General features: G+C 34.2%; 1 pseudogene; it reads left to right on the top strand.

Annotated features, from left to right (window-relative positions):
- Positions 1-12,518: 12,518 nt before the first annotated feature.
- On the top strand, positions 12,519-14,517 carry LOC113461302 (annotated as a pseudogene).
- Positions 14,518-18,935: the final 4,418 nt, after the last annotated feature.

Below are 18,935 nucleotides of genomic sequence, written 5' to 3'. Positions count from 1 at the left end.
ATGGGTGAGGAAAACTATTTAAAGTGATACTATTCATCAGAAAAAGAATCCTTTTGCAAAATATCAAGGCTTACACAAGAAAGACAAGAGCCCTAATTTTCTTCATCCAAGTGCTTCATTCAAAGAGTCAAAAGAAAGTGGTTGAGCAGATTCCAAGAGACATTAAGAGCTCCATCCACCCTTGAAGAGTGAAGCATTCTTGATAAAGAAGAGAGACGTCTCATCAAGCGATAACTATATTCTAAACTCTTCTTTGTAGCTTATAATTGTTATATTTGCTCATCTAGGAGTTTCAACTTTTTTCTTCTTTTTAATCACCTTGTAAAGGTTTGTTGGTGAGCCCGTAAAACCAACGGTGTAGGTTCATTGGTGAACCCGTAAAATCAATTGTGAAGGTTCGTTGGTAAGCCCGTAAAACCAACATAGGTTTTTGGTGATCCTGAAAAACCAAAGTGTAAAGGTTTTTGGATTGTGAGCCCGGAAAACAATCCAACTGTAATCCGCGGGATTATAGTGAATTTCCAAGGGATCGCTTGGGGAGTGAACGTAGGTGCTTAGGAGAGCACCGAACTACTATACTTCTTGTGTGTTTGCATTGTGTATTGTCTTAACTTCACTAACTCATCAATTGACTCAATTAAGATAGTAAAAAATTTAGAGAAACCAATTCATCCCCCCCCCCCCCCCCCCCCCCCCCCCGCGTCTTGGCTTGTCACCTTGGGCAACACCCCTTCTCTATGTGTTTACATGAATAGTAGAATGAAAAGGGTTATCATGCCATCCTCTATCCTTCTCAATTAATCTTTCCCCTCTAGGCTAAGCCATAGAGGGGTTTCATCATGCCACACCTTTTTCTCATTCGGTGGAGGAAATAGGGCAAGGTTAGTTGTTGTTTTTTCTTGTTATAAGGGTAGCTGGTGTACAAATTGAAATTTTGGAATTTGGAGAGTTTAGAAATTATTTCAAAATATTAGAGTGCCATTGATTTGATATATGTTTGTGGTTTTGGATGATTAGGTCCTAAAATATCTTTGTAAACAGACTAAACTATCTGGTTGTTGTACTTGCGATGTAAGTAACACCTACACTTTATAATGCTTGTTTAAGATTAGTTGTGCAAAATTGATATTATGATTCTCTAGGTGAATTGTACCTAAAATTTCACAATTATGTGAAAGTTGACTGATCAAGGCAAATCTACGGTTCCAATGGCTACTTAGTACATGGCCCGCCTAACACTCCCGGCCTCATTGGGGGAAGCAGTAGCAGTGGAATGGTGCAAGACCACATACCCCTAAAAACATAGGCTACAATGTCATTTAGGTCCAACATATGCACTAAAAAAATCTCGTTTAATAGTGGGGACTATTGCTGAAGAGCATCTCTAAGGTGGCCAAAACACTGCCAAAAAGTGGATGGCCCCAAGCCGAGAAGACCGGGACCAAGCACAAGATTTAGACAATTGATACACTTCATACATGTTGACCATCATATGTGAAATAAACAGAAATTTTAGTTCCCAAAAAATGAAGGATTTGAAGGAACATGCAGAAACCTTCATGTTTTTGGAAGTTTTGTTTGGGCTAAAGAACAATTCTAACGAGTTAATAGGATTGCATTCGCTTACCTAGGAGAAAACTTCCACATTCACTTACCCAAGGAAACAAGAACAAAATAAAAATCATTGAAACAAAGAACAACTAGTTGCCATATGTAATACTATGGGAATCTATGGTTGAGGTCCATTACAAATGCACATGCAAATTTAGCGGAGGTTGAGTATATTGTAGATTATTGGAAGGAGAATCTATAGGAAGTCAATGCACTTCAAAGCTGCTCCAAAGCCTCAGTGTTAAGATCATCACACTGCTGGACCTTTTGGTGAGGTAATTTCCTCTTGGACCATTATTAAAGTTGGCTTTTTAGAAAATTTTGAAAAGGAGTTTAGTATCCAGCTTGCATGCTTTGAGAATCTACAAGATGCGATATAAGATCATATACTCGTTATCCTAGCTTTGTTGAGTTTAATTTACTTGATGTCTCAATCAAATGCAGTTGCTTAAAATTTGAGCCTAAAGGCATCTTATGTTCGCATGCACTAAAGATTTTTCATCACAACAATATTCTTTATTTGCCTTCCAATTACATGGATCAAAAATGTAAAGGATAGGACATTGTTAAACACCCAGAAGCAATTATGTATTTAAATAGCACGGAGACACTAGCACCTCATTATATCAAAGTACGTCAAAAAGAAATCACTGCCATAGTCAAAGGTGTTATTTCAAGTGATATTTTTTAAATGTGGTAGAAAATTGACTTGATAAATTAAATATGGAGGTGGAAGGGATGTAACACAAAATAAATGTAAATGAAGCTGACAATGGAACTCGAGTGAATATGGTGATAGAAACAAGTAATATAAAAATACTTAGCAATCAAATCACTGTTAGCCGCCACTTGTTAAAATAGTTTTTATCATTAAAAATAAGATTTGCCATACTAGTCGATACCATATTATACCAGACATACAATATAGTACCAATACCAAAATAGTATGTAGTCTTGTATCGTACCTACACTCGATATATCTTGCTGTCTTATACCATATTACATATTGATATTGTAATAGGATGGTACTGATATGGAATCGAGTACTGAGATGAAAAATATTGACTAAAAGGATAAAGAGTGCACTTGAGAAGAGGAGGACAAAGAAAAAACAAGCTATCCCCAAAGGAAATACAAGTGACGTTGATTCTTAATCTATGAACTATAATAATGATAGTTCAAATATCAAATGAATATTATAACTTGTTAAGTAATGCTATAACATGTTAATATCGATATGTCAGGAGGAATTGATGATGCATCAATGAGAATTTTCTCATGTATGTATTTGTTTTCCTAGAGGTGCATGTTGTATCGTTGGACGAGAAACTTCTCATGTGAGTAATAGTTGGTCATAGACTATGTACTTAGGAAATGTTCTAGAAATTGTGTATTGGTTTGCTTGAAGGTGCATTGGATCATTGGATGACAAATTTCTCATGTACAAATTAGTTGGCCATGGAGTGTGAGCTGAGAAAATAGTACTCTAGACATTATGTATTGGTATGCCTATATGTGCATATTGAATTGTTGGATGAGGAATTTCTCATGTATGTATGAGTTGGCCTTGGATTGTGTATTTGCGGAGACAATATTTTAGACACTATGTACCAGTTTGCCTGGGGCTACATATTGGATCGGTAGATAAAAAATTTCTCATGTATGTATTAGTTGGCCATAGACTGTACATAGGTAAAGAAAGTGTTATGGATACTATTATACCACGGACTATATATCTATAAGTATTAAAGAAGATTTTGGTATGTATCAATATGTTAGAGGGTGTATATCGACTTTAGGTAAATTCTATATCAAAAAACTCCAAGTTGTGTGTTTGAAAACCTATGCATACATCTCATTATTTGAGAAATACATTTAAGCCTTCATTTTTGCCATAAATTCCATTTGCATCAGAAACGCTATACATATAATTCCATTCTTTTAACCTATAAATGTGTATCATCATATGGCAACCTGTACATGTTTATCTATGTAGTTGTATTTAAGGCTAGCAATTTAATCTGCCCAATTAAGTACCCAATCCAACTCTAATAGGCTGGGTTTTACCTCACCCATATTGGATCCAGGGAGGGTATGGGTAATGATAAAATCTACCTCAAACTTGACCTGGATATACATCACTCTTCACAAATCGTCTCACTGAGGCAACAAAAAAAGTATATGAAAAAACTAAATTTTGCAACTTTACCGTTCTAATATGTCCAATCTATCACATCTAACTCTACCCGCTTTATCTTGCTCTACCTCAAGATAAGTATAAGATAGGTATGGGTAATGGCCTACCCAATTCATACTTGACCTGTTCCCATCCTAGTTGTATCCAATCATAAGAAATTAAGAATCTGCCAAGAAGTCATGTGGTGTGTATCGATTTCACATAAACTATGTTTATATAGATTGCAAGATCTATATTTGAAAAACTATGAGTACATATTTTATATGGACCATCATTTACTATCACAAATTCAACCAATTGAAATAAAAAGTGAACTCCATATGTGTTTCACTCAGTAAAACCTTAGCATAAAGCTAGCTTCTTGAAGACAAAGAACTTGTATATTAATTTACTTGTCATAGCCATATTTGTAATTACAATTCATGATGGTGCATCACAAGCCATCTTTTTCTTCAAAGTTAATGAAATTGGATGTTGCAAAATTGCAAATCAAGCATGTCTATGTTCAATCTCCTATGAAAAATAAAATAACATTAATGTATTGGAACAACAAACTATAAAGATAACTAACTTTGAGGAGATAGCAGAAACCTGATGAATTGAAAGTGGTGCTCTATCCAATGTTCCCTCTAGGCATTTTAGAACAAAAAAACCACAAGCATAAGAACTACAATAATATAATAATTAACAAAAAATCTACAAAATAATAAAATATGACAATGTTTCAAAATAATAAGAGTACTAAATATGAAGCTTGTTACCTTTTAGCTTGTAATGGGCATTCGGAGACAAATGCAACCACCATCTCATAATCTTCGACTAGCCACGCAACTTTGATAAATTATTTTCCACAAATTATCCTTGAACATAGGAATGACAATTGTTAGTGTAGATGCATAGCATAAATAAAAAACTAAATTAATTTAGTAGCTTCAGTACTCATGCTTTGATTGGCAAGCATCTTCTGATTTGGATCTTGATGTACTGAATTGTATTCTTTAGTTCTTTTTCTTCAAAATAAACCGCAAGAAGGTGCCAATGTCTTTTGGCATTTAGACGCAAGAATAAGGAAAAAATAAAAATTTGGTTTCAGTAACTTTCTATTGTAAGAAACCATAGATTCAAGCCTTTCTGAGTAGGAACTTTATTGTCAATTAATTTTTGCATTTTAAAAAAATATTAATTTAAAAGGATTACAAAAAAAATACTCGAAAATATAATACAATAACACCATTACCTATGAAAGGGAGCTATAAAAAGTCAAGATGGATCAACTTGTCATGTTTCTTTGCAAATATGTAAGATGACTAAAATAATTTTTAGACAAAAGTAGCAAATGATTAGTACATATGACCATATTTAATTACAAAAGAGTTAATCTTTTCTACTAGTGAAACTTTACATACATCATCTGATAATTCTTGTTGGATAAAAATTTATGTATACAATTCCTTGATATAGAAGAGCATTCATCATACAACTCAACCACCAAACCATGTTAAAAATTAAAATTAAATTGGATTTATAAATGTACATCACAAAACATAGTAATTCATATGCGATATTAAATAAATGTACCAAGTCAATCTCGAGCTCTAACCAATTTTCAGTTAATGCTTTCTTGCACTCTAAAAAAAATTCTCTCCCATTAAAATTTTGTTCACATTCGAGAAATTTCTACAGAAGTGATAGAATATTTAGGAAGATTCATTCACTTTAAGCTTCAAGTTTCAAATATTTACAAATGATAATTGCTATTGATAGTGTTTCTTTTTCTTCAACAAATACCCAATACTGATGATAGCTCCTTCAACCACTTGCATGTTAGCACTTGCTCTTCATCTACTATAGAGGTCCTTTTGTGCTACTTTCTTTACTAGATGTATCAATTTTGTGCTTTTAGAAATTACTAGAAATGTATATAGGATCGGAGATAGTTTTGCTCGAGAAGGTTTTACATCGTGAATAGTTTTGCTCAAGAAAGTTTTACATCCTGAATATTTAAATTGTAAGGAACAATAGTCAAAAATTATGATAAAAAGATTCATTCTTTGTGGTGTTCCCTTTTCATCTACAGTAGTAAATGTGCATATATTGAATCTTCCAAAACAAGAGTAGGACAATCCAAAATCATATTTTGGGCCCCATTTTGGTGCTCATTACCTTGATTGTCCATTTGCTTCTTCTGGTTCCTTATTGTAGGATCATCTTCAAAATCACTCTCTTCTTGTATTCATTTTCTCGTCTCTTCATCTTGAGTTTTACTTGTTGCAGTTGTTTATATCTCTTCAGTTCTAGCATTTTTTCTATATGTAAGTGCAACCAAGATACTCTTTACATGAGTTAATTTCTTATTCTCTTTTTCCAATTGGAGCATCTTTTTGATATCATCCATCTTTAATCTCTTCTTAACCTTCATTAAAGTCATATTTTTTGCTCTTAGTTTGGCCTCTTCTAGAACTTCATTTCAAAATGGGAACCTACACATAAAATCCACTTCTTGTCATCCATTGGCACAAAGAAAGTGATAAGATTTATCAACTTCAAATAGTTAGAATAAGCCGTTGTAACATTATTAACATTAAAATTAAATTTCAAATTCACAAGTGAGAATACTTGACTTGAAGATATCTTAGCTAATTTTTTTAATGGAACTTTCTTTTTTTTCAATAATGACCTTGAAGTTTCCAATTTAGATGGTAAGGCATACTCTGATAACTAGATCTTTGACCACATTAAGTATGCTCAACCAACCATACTTGCACATTGTATTTATTGCTTACTTTAGTTATAAATAGAAATGATGAGTGATGTTTTAAAATTATTTACTAGCATTATGAAAGTGCATCAATAAAGATAGCCAACTTTCTTGCATCTCTTCTTCTCTCTCTTTTGTGCCATTTTTACATCACATCGAATTAGCAGATAATTATGGACAACCATCCTTTAATACATCTTTATAAATTGTCCAGATCATCAATATGGGAAAGTAAAATATTGGGTATGTCCAATTTGTCAAATAGAAAAGCTTATAGAAGATACATAATATTGCAAGTTTGACAAAATCCTTTTTCAACCTTTCATTTACCTTTAACTCTATGAGCCTTCCCCATGGGATATAAATGATCGAAAAAGTACTTTATATATAAATTTGACTCCCGAATAATGGTTGTTTCAAACATTCATACTTTATATCTTTTACATGATTCCCACATTCTTCCAACAAATTGTTCCTTTTTTATGTATAAAAAAACACCCTCTTTATGAAGTCTCTCAAATCTATATGGGAAACTCATCTAAAGATCCAAAAAGGCCTTGAGCAAGGAGAAGCTCAAGCTAGATAGACCCCTCAAGGGATCTCCTCCAAGGAGGAGGAGGTGTGCTGGATTGTGTTGATACATCACTAGAAAAACTTTTCTCACCACTTATCTTTTATTTTTATGCTTTGATTTTGTGATTCATGCTACATTTATGTAATAGCTCATTTTAATAAATTTTTTACTTCTTAATGATAAGAAATATGTCCCTTCTTTTTTATGTTTGTTTTAGCTTAATTCTAGCATAGTTAGTAGGTTACTAGTAGATTTTGTTTTCTTTTACTTCTCTTGGACATCTAGTGGTTAGATAAGGTCTACAACCTCATGATCTAACTCCATTGTAAGTCACACGATTAAACTTGTAAGTTTAGGACTCAAACCAATATAAAACCCTACACAACACAATTTGACCCAATCACCACTCTTAGATTTTTCCAATTCATCATGAAGAGAGACACTGTCACGCCCCCGTCTGTGCAGGGCACGTGAGGAACCCAGTGCCCACATGAGGGCCTCCTGAGGGAGGAACACGAGACTCCCTTACCAGATATTGTCCAGTTCCGGGGCCCGCACGCGCGCACACTCCTCTACTAGTTCTAGTGATCAAACTCCTAGTCTTGTATGTGTCCGATTATGTGCTACCTTCAGAGGGCTCGATGCACATACAAGACTTGGTTGCAACAAAAAATTAGTGGTAGTACTAAGGGGATACCAGATTGCTCTTATAACTTTTGGCTGTAATAGTGAGGCTGCAATTAAGCTCTGAGTGTGGATGCACAATGCCTCCAAGTAGATGACACTTTAGGTGCTCACGCCATTAGGTAACCCCAATATGCCTCCATACTCTCTTCTACTCTAAATTTGAATTTGAATGCTAATCACCCTCAAACACTCTAGCAGGAAGTAACAATCAAAGGAGGAATTGCCCAACAGTTCTCTTCTAGTGATCATAAAATGTTTCTTAAGATCAATCAACTAGGTGATCCAAATGAAAACATACTCCAATTAGAAAACGAAACTCAGACAATCTCCAGTAATCTAGCTTAACTTATGGATCAATTGATTAGCACTTCGGTCCAACTCCAAGTAGTACACCTAATTCTACTTAAAATTGAATTGAAGATTTTGAAAACACTTACAAAGCAATCAAAACTCAAGAAGATTGAGAGTCCAAAAGCAAAAAACTTTTTTTAAAATACCCAAATTTTTTCTTTTCATTTTTTAGTCAATAAAACTCTAGATCAAATGAAAATTCAAATCAAGCCCTACTAAGCATACATGCATCACATAAGTCATCAAAGGTTTGAAAATGGTTTACCACAATAATCATTAAGAGTGGCTAACCTCTGGTACCAAAATATAACGGCATAGGTGGAGAAGCCTAATGTTAGCTTTAGGGCAAATTGGTGAGATAATAAAATAGATATGTAGAATTTAAAAAACAATCTAAACCTACAAGTAAGAAAGCATAACTAAATTTAAAATTTATATCCAAAAATCCAAGTTAAGAACTAAACTAAGGATCACTAGTAGCTTTACTACTTTGAATACCAACGAAGCTTCATGGTCGCCAAAGGCTACACTAACACCTTGAAAGCATATCCTGACCAAGAACTCTGCCAAATAATCTCACTACTATCACAGAAGCCATTAGAGTCTATGCAGAATCTACCATAAAAAGAAATAAGCAGAATTGCACCCTACTAAGTAAATAAATTAGGATACACATGGTTAGATTGGATTTGAGTTAAAAGTTAACCTACAATCAACCGCATCTAATTTGTACTCAATTTATAAAACCAAATAGGACTAATGGATGTTGAAACAAATCTAATCCAAATCAATTAATTAGAATCAGGTTGATTAAGGTTAGGTTACCTAAGAATTAAAAAGAAATCAAGAAAGAATAATAGATTATTATTAAAAAATATAAAGAACAAAAGGTGAATTGCCAATAAATAATATATATGATAAATATTACAAACAAAATATAAATATCAATAAATTTACTCTTATAAGAGTTTGTATGGGATGGATTGGTTCAAGTTAAAGGATAACTTGAAACCAACATAATTTCAACTCATACTCAATTTTTGGAATCAAAATTGAACCAACCGATCTTGAGACCAACCATATCAAGACTGGATTGGTCTAATTAGGTTAAGAAAAAAAAAGTAAAAATAATATCAGATAATTTTTGAATTTTATTTAAACTTAAAAAATAAAAGGTGAATTATATAAATAAAAATAATATGTAGAAAAACATGTTAAAGAATGTCTAACAACTATAAGCATTTTATTAACAACAAGGTATGTGAACATGGGATAGAATGCTTGTAATTGGAGGCTAATTCTGATGATATTCAACTTATAAAACCAAAACCAAAACTAAAACCAGATTAAGCAGTTTCAAAACCTACCCAACTCGAACCAATTAATCAATATTGGTAGAATTTAATCAGTGTCGAAAGGAAAACCAAAATTTAAGCTAACTTTGAATATTTTTTTTATTCAAACATTACAAAGAATAGAAAGTGAACATACAAATATATAAATAACACTTTTAAAGGAATCTAATAAACCGAAAAGGGAAAATATCTATGAGTTTAGATTATTATATATTAAAAATTATAAAAATAGTAAATGAATACTTTTTTCAAATAATAATTCATCAAAATTTTAAAAACTTTCTACTGCATATTATAAATATTATAATTAATAGATGATATGTATTATTTATAATACTATATGTATATTATATAATATAATGTACATTTTATACTATATATATTACATATTATATATCATATATCATATATCATATATCACATATCATAAATCATATGTTATACATTACACATTATACATCATATGTTATATATTATATGTGAATCATCTTCTTTTGGATATAGTACCTAATCTCTTATTGAAAAGTTGAACATATTCAATTAACTATTTAACAAACTAAAATTAAAAGTAGCCCATCTTATCTCACAACAACAAATATAGTATATGTATGTATCTATTTTTATGTGTATATATATGTATATAAGCATGTATATATGTATATATATATATGTATATGTGTATTTGATATTTCATTTAGTGATATTTATGAAGTGTCACATAAAATCAAACTATTATAGAATTTGAGCAAAAGGATATCACCTAAACAAAATTTTTGCACCCTCCCATATTCCTCCAAATGTTTTAGTTTTTTATTATCTCCTATTAAAAATTAAATATATATACATATATATAAACCAATATCCTCTCACTCCTAAAGATAGAGTATGGAAGAGGTTTGTTGTTCCTCACACTTGCCTCATGATGGGGAACCACATACCTATCTCCAACCTATACCCATCTCGACGTGGGTCAAGGCATCTCAAATTCCTTACATGGGTATACTTAAATTCTTGAACCTACCCTGCCTTACTTAGAAAGGATAAGTTAGGATGGGTCTGGACATAAAACTATAAAAATTATCTTATTTTATTTCAATATAAAAATCAAACAAAAAAAAGAATGTAATATTAAATCTTAATACTTCACATAACTATAAACAAACTAAGATATTGATATATAAAATAGTAAACTAATAATTCAACAATAATGCAAACAATAAATAGAAATATTGTTCTTTAGGAAATTAAAAGGATCGAGAAAAATCCACATCCTTAGAGTTGGTAAGATTGGGTACCCAACGGGCTGTGTAAATTGCCACCCTACTCTTTCCTCTTATTCCAATATCATTTTTGTACATCCCCACCTCGATTTGCAACCATCGCCGGGATGCCCCACCTATTCCTCCACCAGAGCCTCCTCCTTCGCAATTTTACTGCCGCTTCCCACCATGATTAGTTCACCACTGTCGAGCATCGCCTTCAAGCTCCTCTCCTCTTCTCTTCTTTCCATAGCCAATCACTACTTTCTCCTTTGCCCAAGCCATGCCTAACACCCTTTGCTACCCCAACTACCACCTCCAATCTTCTCTTCCACTCTATGTAACATCCCCACCTTTGCCAATCAGATTGCTACCACCCCACCTGTTAGAATCTTAATTCCAACCCTACCATCTGGAGGCCACCACGAGCACTCTCTCTGCCACCACCAAGATCCTTAAATGGACTCAGACCACATTGTTCTCTTCCTACAGGTTCATTCCCCTCTTTATAAGTTTTTACCTTGTGGACTCAAGAAAATATTGATTTTAAAATATAAATTTAGAGAATGATACATATTTACTTCATTTATTGACGTAGAATCTTAAATTTTCATTTTGTTGCTGCATTTGTTGGAGTTTCGCTAGGCATGTTCAATTTTAAATATCAAATTTTGATGCCATCATTTGTTTGATGGAATGTACCATCAAGCATTTCTATTTATTAGTGAGTAGGCTTGTTTGATGTTGAATAGTTCCATCAAATGTAAGTAATGAATAATAGACATGATGAATGAATTAAGAGCAAGGACACAAACCCTACAAATTCATCGATTCATATTTGAATATTGGGGGCAATAGTACGTGAAATGCAAGCAATGGGAATGCTGGAATCTTGGTTAAAGGATGAGAGGTTACAAAAATTGAGCCTAGGGATGCTTAAGATTTATCAATGAATCATTATATATGAATGTTCAAATTTTTGATTTGGATATAGAACCAGATGTAAATATGTTTATGTTGCAGCATACATTAGTGCAATGTGTTAGGAATCCTCACTTAAAGGTGAATGCTGATGGAATATACCAAGAGGAGGGGGGCTAAAGAATATTAAAGGGCAGCATATACATCATTATTGTATACTCTTTAATATATATGGTGCAACCCAACCTTGTTTTGCAAGTTTATAATTGAATTGATCCCCTTCTTATTTTGAATTTAGATATCTGAATTCTAAGATATTCCCTTCTTAACAATAATATATGTTGTATATGTGAATCCTATTATGTGAAAATGGGCATGATTTATTTAATGAAAGGTATAAAGAATTGGCGGAAATCTAATGTGTATGCAAAAAAAATAAAATAAACAACAATGGTTAGAGAAATTGACATAATGAATCATAAATCAAGTTTAGGCTCGAATTGCATAGATAAACAAATATAGATAGTATGTTTTATAATGATAGAGAAATAAAACACACTTACTCATGATTTCATCTCGTTGACATTTTGAAAAAAGAATTACCTGAACTTGAAAATTGACTTATTGAGTGAGCAAGCAATTGAACTAAATAAATCAAGTACTAACTCTCATTCTTTTCTTATTGAATTAACCAATCAACTTGCTATAAGATATTTATTTTTGATTTGACATTGCACTATTCCAAAAAAAAATTGATATATTTCACTTTATTATAATTATGTGAATCAATCCTACTCCTAGTTCTATGATTTCCACACAAGAAGAAAAAAGCCTAGGGCGTATCACTCAAATTATTGGGCCAGTACTAAATGTTGCTTTTGCCTAGGAAAAGATGCCTAATATTTATGCTTTGGTAATTAAGAGTCAAGATACTGTCGATTAACAAATTGATGTGACTTATGAGGTACAATAATTATTAGAAAATAATCAAGTTGAGCTGTAGTTATGAGTGCTATAGGTGGGCTGATGAGAGAAATGTAAGTGATTGACATGGGAGCTTCTCTAGATATTCCAGTCAGTAGAGCTACTCTTAGATGAATTTTCAAAAATCTTGGGGAACTTATTGATAGTTTAGCTCCTGTAGGTACTCACGCAATATTTCCTATTCATAGATCTATGCTTGCCTTTACATAGTTAGATATACAATTAGCAATCTTTGAAATAGGGATTAAAATTGTGGATCTTTTAGCTCCTTATCGCCATGGAGGAAAAATCGGACTACTTGGGAGAGTTGGTGATGGGGACATCAGAACCCCTCATTCAGATGATGGAGCCAATTAGTTGCTTTTATTATTGGTCGAGTCAATTTGGTTAGTTGCTTTTGTTGTTCGAGTCAGTTTGGTTAGTTGCTTTTGTTTTAGTCAAGTCAATTGGATTAGTTGTTGAGTCAAGTGATTGGATCAATTGATCAATGTAAGACCTAATTATAAAGGTCCAATTTTGGGTGTGATCAATTGGTTTAATGATCTAATATTAGTAAGGTTTAATTTGGTATGTAATTAATTAATTGACTTAGTCAATTAATTGAAGGGTCTAAGTTTGGTTAGTTGTTAATTGTTGACTTGGTCAATTCATGATGTAAGGCCTATATAAGAGCCACCCCGCTCATGAACTAGGGGAGTTGAATGATAGAATAAAAAAACTCTTGCCTCCTTTCTACTTCTTCTTCTTCTTCCTCTCTTCTTCTTTTCTTCATGCATCTCTATAACCTCTTCTTCCTGCGTCTCTATAACCTCTTCTTCCTTCTCCTTCCCTTATTCTTCCTCTTTCTCTCTTCCTCCTGCAGTGGTCTGCCATCAGTTGGAGTGGATAAAATAGTACTCATCATAGAATTGATCAATAACATTGCCAAAGGTCATCGAGGCGTATCCATATTTGGCAAAGTAGGCTAACATACATGCGAAGGAAATGATCTTTACATGGAAACGAAAGAATACAGAGTGATTATTGAAAAAAATATTACGGAATTAAAGTAGCTATAGTTTATGTCAAATGAATATGAGAGTTGGTTTTAACTCCCCTAACCACAATGGTATATTTTCGAGATGTCAATGAACAAGATATGCATCGACAATATTTTTTGTTTCATTCAAGCAGGATTAGAAGTATCCGCTTTTTTAGGAAGAATGCCTTTCGTAGCGGGTTATCAACCTACCCTTAGTATAGATCTACCAAAGAGGAATCTATAATTTGATCCAAGCTGTTTATGTACCTGTGGATGATTTGACTGACCCTGCTCCTGCCATGCAAATCATTTAGATGCTACAACTGTACTATCAAGTGTATTAATTGCTAAAGGTATTTATCCAACAATGAATCTTTTAGATTCAATGTCAACTATGTTACAACCTCAAATTGTTGGCGAACAATAATATGAAACTATGCAAAGAGTTAAACAAACTTCACAACATTACATAAGGCTTCAGAACATTATAACTATCCTTGGGTTGGACTAATTATCCGAAGAAGATTATTTAACTATAGTTAGAGCACGAAAAATTAAGCATTTCTTATCACAATATTTCTTCATGGCAAAAGTATTTACTGGTTCTATAGGGAAATATATTGATCATGTAGAAACAATTAGGTGGTTCCAATATACCCCTTCTGTAGAATAAGATGGTCTTCCGGTGCAGGCCTTTTATTTGGCGAGTAACATCGATGAAGCTACTGCAAAAGCTATGAACTTAGAAGTGGAGAGCAAATTGAAGAATGACCTTCAATCTTTGTGTACTTTCTCCTAATTAAATTATTTAGGATTCAGAAGTGAAAGAAATTATTTTATCTACTAATAGTGGATAAATAGGCATATTGCCAAAGACCACCTTAATAGTATAACCAGTGCCCTAGGGCGCAGCGGAAGATACGGGATTATAAAAATTTTCTTATAAAACCCATTATATGAAATCCTAATAAGCCAAAAGCACCTTAATAGTATAACCAAATAATGTAGAAAAAATAATCTTGGTATAGAAGAATACCTGTCACGCTATATCCAATATGTCTGAAGATGTCCTAAGGTGCCCAAATATTCACCCTCCAATGTTGATCCACACAGGAATGGGTTCAAGACTCTAGCTCCACCAAAACTTGATTCTAGTTGTTCAATCCTTCCAAAGGACTTAATTGGCTGATTTTTCTTCACTTTCTTCTTCCTTTCTACCTCAAGAAAGAAGAGATAAGGGAGAGAGAAGGAGAGGCTTTTTCTCGGATGATTTTTAGAATCCTGGGGCGCCTTCTTATTTATAAGAGATGGAGGGATGCATCATAAAGGGATGCATCCCATCCAAGAGGGGCATCCCATCATGATGGGGCGCTAAGGAGAAGGGTGTATCAAGCTTTAGAAAAAGTCGTATCTAATGATACGCTTCTTTCTCACGTCTCCATCTTAAATCCTGATGATCCAAGGGCCCAAATGCAGGGAACCAAAGCCAATGGTCCAGATCTAGGCGCCATCTAATGGTCCAAATCAAGGCATCACCATCCAGGTTGCCATCCAATGGTCCAGAAGCAAGATGCCATCACCAATGGTCCAGATTCAGGCGCTGAGCAATGATCCAGATCTTTCATCCAGAAAGCCATCCAGTGGTCCAGATTCAGGCGCTGACCAATGGTCCAGATCTTTCATCCAGGGAGCCATCCAATGGTCCAAAATAAGACGCCAACCAGTGGACTAGATCCTTCATCTAGGAAGCCATCCAATGGTCCAGATGAAGGCGCCAACCAGTGGACCAGATCCTTCATCCAGGAAGCCATCCAATTGTCCAGAAGTAAAAGCCCTATCAAACCCAATCCAATTGGGTTTAACCAACTTAAAGGAAACATTAAACCTAATCAAATCATGTCTAATTAAAGCCAAATGGGTTCCAACTCTTGGCTAACCCATATTAGGTCATGATCTAATCATATTAGATCAACCTAATCTAAGAATCAGATTCAAATTTAATTTGAATCAGGAGCTAGGGTTTGCAACACGTGCTAGCATGTTCATCTTGCAAACATCATCTAATCCAATTAGACCCTTGATCAATTTCATTGTGTGTGACCCATTAGGTTTTTTATCTTAGCCAGCAGTAGGTGCAGGTGCAAGTTGACCTAACCTGATTAGAATACCTCTAATCCAATTTAGGTCCAATTTAGTGCTAAACCTGATTTAGCAATCAGAACCTTTCTGATGCTTTGATCTAATCAAACTCTTTGATCCGATCAATCCACAAGACAAGATTGACATCTAGCAACGTATCATGTCTACCCGAAAGATGAGAAATGTATTGGACAAATCCAAACATACCCTTCAGTGGCAAGTTACCGTGCAATTCAATCCCTCAGTCCTACTACATCCTGAATAAGTGCATGAGTATGGATCAATATCAAACTCAATCACTTATTCATGTCTCTCTCAATCTTTTATATGATAATTCAAACAATGAAACATTAAAAACTCTTTCTAATTTTCATTTTGCTTTGATCAAAGGCTTCTTGAATCATCATAAGATTAGAGTAAGTAGGATGTTACCTTCTCTTACTAGAAATGACTGATTTCTTGTTGACCTACTCACAACCTTCGTACAAAATCCACCATATCCAGAATACCCCGTACACAACGCAATGTCGTGAATGAGGGTAAACCAAAATATAGGTTCAAGTGCATAAGGTACCATGGTGATCTCAGGTCTAAGGATCACTTGCACAACTCCCACTATGAGAACCATCTTTTGACAATTAAGTAAGAATCCATAAGATGTTCTCATGGCTGGTCAATTCAGTGAACTCATTCCTCTAATGAGCACCCACATCTTTGTATTAGTATCTCACACAAGTGATTGTGAGATCAATCACTCTCTACATCGAGAATATATAAGATGTGCCAGTCTTTCCGGTAATATTGATCCCCGACTCAATATACCAATTTGACTGGAAATATTCTAAATTAGAATTTTAGGTCTCACTGGTATGATCTCATTATAACCCTAAAACAAATGTCCTAATTTATGGGATTCATCATCCAACAATAAAACAGATAAGCAGCAAATGATGCAACATAATGCCTTTATTGATATATATCAAGTGTCAAAGTACATGATTTGGAGGATTACAAAGAGAAACCCATCAAATGATTGGCTCATAAAGCATCTACTCTTTCAATCTCCCACTTGCACTAAAGCTAATCGCCCTTATATTTTAACCCCATATAATTAAGATGACGATTGAATTGCTGCTGTGGTAGAGCATTAGTAAATGGATCTGCTATATTGTTCTTTGTGTCTACTCGTTAAATCTTGACATTTTGTCTTTTGATTATCTCTCAAACAAGATGGAGGCGTCTCAAAATGTGTTTGGATCTATGATGAGACCTTGGTTCCTTAGCCTGTGCAACAGCTCCAGTGTTATCGCAATAAACTGGGAGTGGTCCGGCAATCTCAGGAACTACACCCAGCTCTGTGATGAACTTCTTCATCCAGACTGCTTCCTTAGCAGCTTCACTAACAGCTATGTATTCTGCCTCAGTAGTTGAGTCAGCTATAGTTTGTTGTTTGGAACTCTTCCAACTCACAGCTCCACCATTCAAAGTGAAGATATATTCAAAGATTGACTTGCTATCATCTGGATCAGATTGAAAGCTAGAATCTGAATAGCCTTCTAGTTTCAATTCTGATCCTCCATAAATCAGAAAAAACATCTCTAGTCCTTCTCAAGTATTTGAGAATGCTTTTCACAATTTTCCAATGATCCTTCCCGGGATCTACCTGAAATCTAATTACCATACCCAAGGCATAAGCTACATCAGGCCTGGTACATAACATAGCATACATGATCGACCCTACTACCGAAGCATAGGGAATAGAACTCATTCTATTCCTCTCTTCAGATGTCTTAGGAGACATCTTCCTAGAGAGTTGTATGCCATGTCCTATGGGTAAGAAACCTTTCTTACTTCCATCCATGCTGAACCTCTTCAGATTCTTATACCAAGTATATAGGATGCTTCATCCAAGTCTTTCATGGAAAATTTCTTTGATAGCCAAGTCTTGACCGATTGCATCATTGGAGCATTATTTCCAATGACCAATATATCGTCCACATATAATATCAAGAAGACAATAGCACTCCCACTAGTCTTCTTGTACACACAAAGTTCATCTATATTTTTAATGAAGCCAAACTCTTTGACTATCATGTCAAAATGGATGTTCCAACTCCTAGATGCCTGCTTTAATCCATAAATGGATTTCTTAAGCCTACATACTTGATTTGCTCTCCCTCTTGAGACAAATTCTTCTGGCTGTGTCATATAAACCTCTTCCTCAAGGTGACCATTAAGGAAGGCGGTTTTGACATCCATCTGCTAGATCTCATAATCATAGTATGCAGCTATAGCAAGCATAATCCAAATAGATTTGAGCATAGCTACTGGCGAAAAAGTTTCATCATAATTAATACCTTGTTTTTGCCTGAAATCTTTTGCCACTAGCCTGGCCTTGTAGGTTTCTACTTGGCCATCAGCTCCTATCTTCTTTTTGTATACCCATTTGCACCCTATTGGAAACACTCCCTCAGGTGCATCAACCGAAGTCCACACGTGGATTGTATACATAGAATCTATCTCGGATTTCATGGCGTCCAGCCATCTGTCAGAGTCCCTACTCTTGACAGCTTCCGAATAGGTCAGAGGGTCATCGTTATCAACGATGTGGGCTTCATCATTCTCAATGATAAACCCATATCTCTCAGGTGCATTTCACACTCTTTCTGACCTTCGGAGAGGAGTAGTGTGTAGTGGTTGTACCTTTTTCATGGGTACATCTGGTTGAGGATTATTATGTGTCTCACCTTGTAGGTCTTGAACTTCATCAAGTTTAATTCTTCTATCCTTGCCATTTTCTAAGAAAAACTCTTTTTCCAAGAAAGTGGCATGTCTAGCAACAAATACCTTTTGTTCGGTAGGATCATAGAAGATATATCTTAAACTATCTTTAGGATAACCTACAAATATACACTTGTCCGATCTAGCACTTAGCTTATGTCCAAAATTTCTTTTGATATAAGCATGACAACCCCATATTTTAAGATACTTAAGATTAGGTTTTTTTCCTTTCCATATCTCATATGGAGTGCTAGATACAGACTTAGATGGTACTCTGTTTAATACTAATATAGCAGT

Source organism: Phoenix dactylifera, chromosome 14 (assembly GCF_009389715.1).
Source record: "Phoenix dactylifera cultivar Barhee BC4 chromosome 14, palm_55x_up_171113_PBpolish2nd_filt_p, whole genome shotgun sequence".
In the NCBI taxonomy this organism is placed as follows: domain Eukaryota; kingdom Viridiplantae; phylum Streptophyta; class Magnoliopsida; order Arecales; family Arecaceae; genus Phoenix; species Phoenix dactylifera.
This window is presented reverse-complemented; position numbering and strand designations above follow the sequence as displayed.